This window comes from Morone saxatilis, unplaced genomic scaffold (assembly GCF_004916995.1).
Source record: "Morone saxatilis isolate NCDOM2014 unplaced genomic scaffold, NCSU_SB_2.0 Contig19, whole genome shotgun sequence".
NCBI classification, from domain to species: domain Eukaryota; kingdom Metazoa; phylum Chordata; class Actinopteri; family Moronidae; genus Morone; species Morone saxatilis.
In genome coordinates, this window is record NW_023339751.1 from 23672581 (window position 1) to 23681401 (window position 8821).

Here is an 8821-nt window from a genome sequence, read left to right on the forward strand (position 1 = left end):
AGGAGAAACTTGATTTTCAGTTGCAGCATCGGAGCAGCTTTTAACACCTCATGGACGATTTATGAAGCTCAATGTGTGAAAAGAAGAAAAACAGTTGAAGACAAGAAATAGTTGAATGTGTATTTGACCCCTGCTGAGGTTAAACCTGTTCAACTCAAGGTAACCCTGCTATGTAAACACACACAAACCACAAGACTGAAAAGAAACAGAATCACAAATAGCCAGTTCAAACATACCACGCATCACTGAAATCTAGGTGTGTGTGTGTTGTTATCCCACGTAGTAAAGAGAGAAAAGTTGTAATGCAGACAAGAATAAGGAAAAGATTTTTTTCAGATCATCTCATCTTTCTTGCTGCTGGGAGGTGAGCCATCAGTCTGCACACTTGAAATTATTCACAGTTGAAATGATAAAACGCCCAGATTGGGAGTGTCTGTTTCTGGCAACCCGGTCTCACTCCCAAGTGGTCAAATCCTGCAGCTCGGTCAGTGGCCCTCAAAATATGTTGATCACTTCTGCACGCGCTGTCAGGTGATGTAGTCTTGAGAGCGAGAAAGTCTGCTCAGTTAACACGATCTACTCGTCTGTGTTGGCATTAAAATGCTAATCTTGAACACAAATACTTCACAGGCTTTAATTTAAAAGATCTACTTTTATGTCCGAAACGTTGAGAATTATATAAAGTTTGATAATCTACAGCTCCATGATGACTAATGGAGCTGTAGATTGACAGATGAGTAACTCCATCTGCTGGTGAAGACCGCATTACAGGATTGGGTATCGCTGGGATTTTTTTCCGATATCGGTGCTAAAACGGGACCTGAACCAAAAAATGGCTGTCAATGACATTAAAGAATGGCTTTTTTTTTTTTATTGCTAAGGCAAATTTGAAATCTGGGTTGTGATTGGATCCTGTAGATACTGGTCAGATAGATAATCGGTGCCATGTTTCGGTACCTAGCCCTACCGTATGATACGGTCAAAAGCTGCAGAATAAGCGAGTAAGTGGACCTTGACTTGATACAGTCCCTAGGAATGAACGGTCAACCTCACGATGACTGATCTGATAAAAGCTTTTTTTGGTGAAGGTGATGGCCGGCTCCATCAGACTTCTCTATATTTAGCTGAAGCTTTGCCGCTGGGAAAAATCTTAAACTCCTCCTCCTCCTCCTCCTCCTCCTCCCTCGCTCCTTCTTGCCCTCCTCTCTGTCGCACTGTTCCACTTCCCATCTGCTGGACACTTTCCAGAACATTCCTCCCTCTCTCCTCCTCCCTCCTTCCAGACAAATTGTTTCAGCTGGTATGTTTAACTCCTGTCCTCCTGTCCTGCTTTCTCTCCCCCTCGTCTCTCCCTTATCTCTTCACCCTCACCTCCTGGACCTCCTCTACTACTCCTACTTCTCCTCATCCCTCTATCACTATTGCATTGGTCGCACCTCCTCCCAAATAAACCTCCCATCATTCTCTTTTCTCCTTCAACCTCATCCCTACGTTGCTCAGTTGTCCTCCCACTACTACCCCCCCTCCCATTTCCTCCGCCCTCTGGACTACCTCCCTCCAGGATTTCCTCTCCTTTCTCCACTCCCTTCATTCATCACTCTCTCTCCTCCTCATCCTTGGGGCCTCAAGATGAAGTTTTCTCCTCCTCCTCTTCGCAAAGTCTTTCAGCTTAAAGTTTAAGCCTCAAAGCCACGAAGGAGGGATGGAGATGAAGGCGGAGGGATGGAGATGAAGGCGGAGGGATGGAGATGAAGGCGGAGGGATGGAGATGAAGGCGGAGGTATAAACCGAGCTGGCTGCTTTACAGTAAAATCCTTGAAACATTTTCAGCAACTTCTTTCATCACTTAATTTTCTTTTTTTATTGAAACAATGGTGTGATTCATTTCAGTTGAAGATATATGTCCAAAGACCGTTTCATGATGTTAAAGACATTTAAGGAGTTAGAGAGGAAGGAAAGATGAAAGGAGGTAAGAAAAAAAGGGAGGAGAAACAGCAGAGGAAGAAAAGATGGACAGTTTAAGAGGACCAGAGTGAAGGAGAATGAAAATAAAAGAAGTAAGGCAGAATAAAACATTAAAGTAAAAGGAGAGGCTGTGGAGGTGACTAAGGAAGGAAAGAGGGATGCAGGTTAGGAGAAATAAAAGGTGAGAGGGAGGGAGGGAGGGTCTGCAGTTGGGAGAGGAAAGGACGAGAAAAAAGAACGACAGAAACACTGACGACTGGCCTGGTTTCTGAAAATACAACCACACAGCTCTCTGCCTTAAAGGGACAATACACCAAATCTCAGCTTATTTTGTAGATTTGGACATCATTAACGGTCTTCAATCACCTGGCAAACAGTTTGGGCGGGGCTGAGACACCTACCATCTTTGAACTATGTCTGAAACTTTTCTCCAAACAAACAAAAACAGAAACCTCAAATTAGTAAAGAACTCTGATCTATTCTCTTTTTCTTTCTGGTATTTTCAGGAAAAACTCATTTTAAAATGATTTTAAAAAGGAATTAGAATACCCCTTCAACTTCCTACATAACTATATTCACTTCACTTCTTTGCTATTTAAAGATGTCCATTTATGAGGATCTATTGTCAGAAATAGAATATAATATTCATAACTATGTTTTCATTAGTGTATAATCACTTGAATATAATAATTATTGTGTTTTTTGTTATCTTAGAATGAGCTGTTTTTCATTTCCATTTCATTTTCCATTTTTCAAACCAAACACTGGCTCCTGGTTTTCCAGAATGTATGGGAATCCTGACTCTGACATAAATTTTCAGCAATTAACAGTCAGAAACAGTCTTTTCTTTGGGAACAAAATGCTCTTCCTCACGTTCCCCTTAGAGTCAAAACATATAAGATAGCTGCGTGCATCTGTCTTTGATCACGCCCTCCGTTCCGCCATGACTGGACAAAACCTGCTCTGTGGTTCCCATCAGTCTATATAAATCAGTCTGACTCAAGAGGTGGATCTAAGGCATTTTAAAAACTTAATTTTCTTTCTTTATGCCATTTCTGATCACATGACTGCAGCTCCTCCTCCTCCTCAACCATCGTCCTCCTCTCAGCAAACAACCAGACGCCTGAGACACACACTCTGTCAACAGTGTTCTGCACTAATTAAAACAGTGATACACTCAGGGGTCTGTTTACAGGAGATGTGGAGCGAGCTCCGAAGAGAAAGAAAGACAGAGTGAGAGACTGAAAGCAAAAAAGAGAATCACCCAGACAAACAAAAAAGACTGCGAGGGTAAAAGATAAAAGACTATTAAGACAGTTTCAACAACATTTTGAGCCCATGAGCCTGAGTACAGCTGTGAAGCATTTCCAGTGAAACTTCCAGGAGAACGGGTGCATTAGTCATGTAATCCACCAAATGTCAAAAACAACAAACAGGAGTGGTTTGACCTTTTCAAATACTGGTGCTAATATTAGGGGTGTAAGAAAATATTTAAAATGATCATATTGTGATGTTTGTTGTTATTGTATCGATTCTCAGAAACGCTGCATCCATTTTTGTGTTTAAACCCCCAACCGCTAGATAGCAGTGTCGTAAACTGACGGCTATGATGTTAGAAGTTAACATTTTTTAGGGTGTTTTCTTTATACTATGAGTTTTTTTTTAATGTTTAAATAAAACATATAAAAACATATTTTTCTAGAAAACCTTTTATTCCTTTCAACAAAATTCAGTCAGAATTCTGATTAGTGCAAGATTACCAATCTGACCAGTTTTCAGTTTCTTGACAATGTTCAATATTCGATGTTATGTACACATTTCAGATTCTACCAGAGCAGTGTTAAGGCTCAATAATCAGCCCTATTGAAAATCACCAGCAGTTAAGAGCTTATGTACATAAAATCATATTTTTTATGTACATGTGCAGGTTTTTATACTATCTTCCAGTGTTTCTATAAGAATTTGTTATGTAATCTGTACAAATCTGAAGTCCTTGGTGTATGCCTTTACGAGGAGGTGAAGAAATGCAACATGAGTAGTTCAGTGTAATATTAGCCTGGTATTAAAATGATGAAGCTGAAAGCTCAGGACTCTGCAGCAGAGCCGATGATTTACAGCTCAAATCTCCCTCTGCATCATGCCAACCGGGCTGAGCCAAACCTGCTTCATCATCGCCGCCGCCACTGAGGTATTAGAGAACTGGAGGAGAGAAAAAACTTCTGACTTGGAGCCAAAATGCACCCAGCAGCACCGCTCATGTTTCCTACAGGAGCATCAATTCACTTAAAATGTCCCTGCAGATCATTTATGGAAAGAGACTGAGAAGCCAAACTGACTGACGGGATGTGATGTGATAAGTAAACTCAATTACATGTGGAGGCCAAAACCAGCTTCAAATGGAACAACACCTCAAACCAGAGGAAACAGGTTCAGAAAATGTTTTTAAAGCTGCTGCATACAGCATATTCTGTTTCTCTAAATTAGAACCACATTTCCCATAAACCCCACTGTCGGCGTTGCTCCATTTCATTTAAAGAAGCTGTAAACACAAACAGCACATCTGCGTTCAGACCACGTCAGCGAACGTCACATGGAAAGTAAAAAAACCTGTACCGGATTTAAAGACGCCTCTTCTTTTGTTCCATAAAGTACGTCCAGCACCGAAGATGGTTCCGTTTGTTTCACGTTAATATCCGAACTAAACATTCATTTGTTCAGCCAACTGGTTTAATCTGCTCCTTTTGTTTTACACTGCAATGTCTCCAGGTGTTGAGTTCTACTGCCTGTTTTTAAAGTTGTACAAAGTCTGCGTGAGGTCTAGTAAATATCCTCAAGTGATGTCACTTGAGTCAGCGTCAGTTGAAGACTACACGCATGAGAATGAAACAAATGTGTTGGTGTGGAGTTGGAAAGAAGTGAGATCTGCAGCTGCTGCTCGTCTCTGCTGCAGGCTAGAGGCTCCAGGCTACGTTAGCCACTACTAGCATAACACACCCCAATCTCCCCCTCAACTGTCAGCTGCCAAGAGGCATTGTGGGTAATGTAGGCAACAGGTTTTGACAAGGAAGAACTATGTGTGGAATTAAAAAAAATTATATCTGGTTGTGCTGCATTGATTTAGATGTTCTTTTTAATTTTTCCATGAGTCTGACAGCGTCACAGGAATGTGATGCTAAATCGGTGGAGGACTTTTATTATTTGCACCAAACCCAGGTGCCCATCAACACTAGTATCAAAAGGTTTCACACAATGCTTCGAAGTAGATAAATTGGTGAAAACTGTGCAGTTTCACTTCGAGATCTCTTAAAACATTGAGCTTCATGCTTTCAGCTACAAAGAGAACATTTTATTTTTTAAATTTTAATATAAAAGTTAAAACAAAAGATTTTGGGTTGAAAGACTGACCTTCACCTCCTTCACAGGTCTGAATCGTCGACTTTTAACCTCCCCGTGGGAGCAGGGCATTAATGCACTTTTTTATTATGGGAATGATCTTTCTAAGAGCAGATTTACATTCAAAGGATTCAATCTATCTATTCAACTTTATTATGTAATTTAGTTCTTTAGGAGCATGTTGTTAAAGCAGTAGGCGCTTTGGAACAGCTCGACACCTAACTGACATTTTAGAGGCTCCGGTCAACAAGTTGCCAAATGTTTCACAGTTGCTGCATCAAAGCAATAAAGAGAGCGGTAGGGGAGGAGGAGGTGAGGATAAAAACAGAGAAGGGAGGACGGGAGGGGATGAAACGATGATAAGAGAAAACCTGAGGTGAGAAAGAAAAGAATGTGTAGGAGGATAGGAAGAAGCAGTATGAGAAAGGGAAGGAGTGGAAAAGAAAAAAAGGGGAAAAGGGCAGAAAGAAGAAAATGAGGAGAAAACAGGGTGGAAAGAAAAACAGAGAGAACAGATGAGAGAAGGAAAAGAGGAGGAAGAGTAGAAGGAAAAAGGAGAGGAGAGGGGAAAGAAATGGAGAAGGGGAGGGAGAAGGAGAGAAAGCAGCAGTCCGGCCTGTATCTGATTACATAATTGCTCTACAGGATTTGAAACAGGGTCTGCGCAAAAAACAAAACGCCTCAAAGCGGCAGCGTTACGCACAACTCCTCTGATTTTAGTGTCCCAGAACTACAGTGAGCTTAAAATACACTCAAATACTGCAGGGACATTGTAACACATCACACAGGAAAGAAAACTACTAACAACTACCTACTTACCTACAGTTACAACCACAGGAAGAGCCCAAAAACACTCATGAATCATGAAAAGATTATGAAAGGATGAGAATATCTGACAGGAGCTGAAGAAAAATCACCATTACACAGCATAGATGCACTTTGAGGTCCAACAGGAAGATTACAGGAGTGTTTCAGTGACACCATGAGACAGAAAACACACCGGAAAGTACACAGAAGGTCACTGCGGAGACTCCCTGCAGGAATATTACAGTATTATGGGAATATTCTAGTGTTTGCTCTGGGACTGAGGTCAGCAGAGGCGACCACGCCTGCGCCACCATGTCCACCACCATCATCTTCATCATCATCATCATCATCAACATCAACATCTCCATCAGGGAGGTGAGGAAAAAAATCCCCCCATCATTCATGGATTCTTCCATTTAAACCTCTGAGTGGAAGCAGAGAGCTGCAGAGTTCAACAACAATAAACAACAACAACAACAACAACCAGCAGCAGCAGCAGCAGCTCTGGCGCACTGAAACCAACAAACACAAACACACACACCAACACAAATACAAATTCAACAACACGATGGAGAGCGGTGGAAAGCAGGGAGAGGTACCCGGGAGAAGAGCTCTTTTAGCCCCAACGAGCCGCTGCTGCACCAGACTGGTGGTTATACTGGTGGTTATACTGGTGGTTTAACTAGTGGTTTAACTGGTGGTTTGAACAATTAACCCGGGTAAGGTGGCTTTCTAACCCGGGAAATCAGAGCGAAGGGACGCACATCCCTGCCACAGCCACAGCCACAGCCACCGCCGTCGTGGATGTGGATGCTCCTCCAGTCACAACACAATGAAAGAAGTCCGTGCAGAGAGAAATGAAAGCGCAGCAGCGGGAGAAATGACACAGAGCGGCTCGGTGCGGACCGGGTTCACACTCACCTGGAGGCCGACAGAAGCGCAGTGGAGTCCCGCTCGGAGTGAAGGACGGACGGACGGACGGACTGTGGAGAGTTCGGAGCAAAAACAACGCAGGAGCAGAGAGTCCTCAAATCCACCAATCCTCCTCCTCCTCCTCTTCGTCCCCCCGCCCTCCGCCCCTCTCTGCCTCAGCACGGCCCGGACTGCAGCGCCCGGTGCGCTCGGTTCATACACCCCGCAGCACCGGCAGAGCGGCGCTACAGTATAAATGGTGATGACAAAAATATGCACATAGACAAAAAATAAAACAATTAAAGGTCCAGTATGTAACATTTACCAGGATCTATTGGCAAAACTGGAATATAATATTCATAGGTATGTTTGTAGTGTAGTGTATAATCACCTGAATATATGTTTTTATTACCTTAGAATGACTCATTTTATCTACAGATGCCAGGGGTCGCCTTTAACACAGTCCGCCATGTTCCATGTTTCTACAGTAGCCCAGAAAGGACAAACCAAATACTTGCTCTAGAAAGGGTCTTTCGTGTTTTTTGCAAGTTTTGCACCCACATTAATTTCTCTTACTTCCCAGCCCATTCTTATTAGCAGGTCGTCAAATAAATACACGAGAGGTATTCAGTTAGTTGCAGCTTCACCACTAGATGCCACTAAATCTCACACACTGGTCCTTTCATGGAGTTGTAACACAGACAGTTAGGGCTTTATTGTTAATTAATCTGTTGATTAATTATTAGCACTAGTCTATGAAATGTGAATCAAAATCAGAGAAACTTTATTGTCCATCACAAGGTCATACAAAAATGTGTCTCTGATGTGGCTCATAAAAACGACACAGTACAAACTAAACAAACTGAAGACATCCAACTTGGACTAGGTTTTGTCCAAAATGACTGCGATATGAATCAGAAAAAAAACATATAAGATGTAACCAGCTAATTATTTCACTATATAAATGATTTTAATAATTCATTTTAAAAACTAAATACGTTTTTTGTTGACCAGCTCTTTGATTTTATCAACAAAGCCGACTAACGAGTGAAAGGAAGAGGAAGAGGAAGTGACCTCGCCAAACATGGATATTTATATTTTGGGAGTGGTTCAGGATTTGTTAGATTGGTTTTAGCTCTTAACCTGGGTTACAGTTTTATCATAAAACAAAACCTTTTTCTGCTCTCTACTGTTACTCCAAATGTTACCAGTATTATACATACATCACATATCACAAATATTTGTAATTAATAACAGGATCATTGTATTGAAAAAAAAATAAACAAAAAAGTTCAATTCTAAAGCCCTAATTTCTGGCTTTTTCTATCACTTTGATATGGTTTTCATGATATATCATTTTAAAACATTATAGGTAAATATGAAATGTTTCCATTCAATTATGTACATGTCTTTACTTGTTTATAATTGAATGTAAGATTCAGTTATATTATTATATTTATATATAAAAATATTTTGTTTTTATCCCTCTGTAACAGGGGGTAATAAACTGTGTCTGCACTTATCAAAAATAGTTGTGTTTCTTATATTATAGATTACGTCCACATGTTTGGTACCTATGGGAGCCTATAGGGTCAGAAAACCAGTAAAGGGTTTACATTACCAATGGAAAAATACAACTTGACTTCATCATCTCTCCTTATCACTGAATGAATACAAGTAAAAGTGACAATGCATTTTTAGGGTCTCTCTGAACCACTAGAATGTCTCCACCCCTCAAGGCTGC

General features: G+C 41.2%; 1 protein-coding gene across 2 annotated transcripts in view; it reads right to left on the reverse strand.

The window, feature by feature from the left end:
- LOC118329360 (spectrin beta chain, non-erythrocytic 1) overlaps positions 1-7230 on the reverse strand; it is a 107062-nt gene extending 99832 nt beyond the window's left edge. For both annotated transcript variants that reach the window (XM_035663503.1, XM_035663504.1), the window contains exon 1: positions 7087-7230. The gene's annotated coding sequence lies outside the window, so the exon portion shown is untranslated. The remainder of the gene's footprint in view (positions 1-7086) is intronic.
- Positions 7231-8821: the final 1591 nt, after the last annotated feature.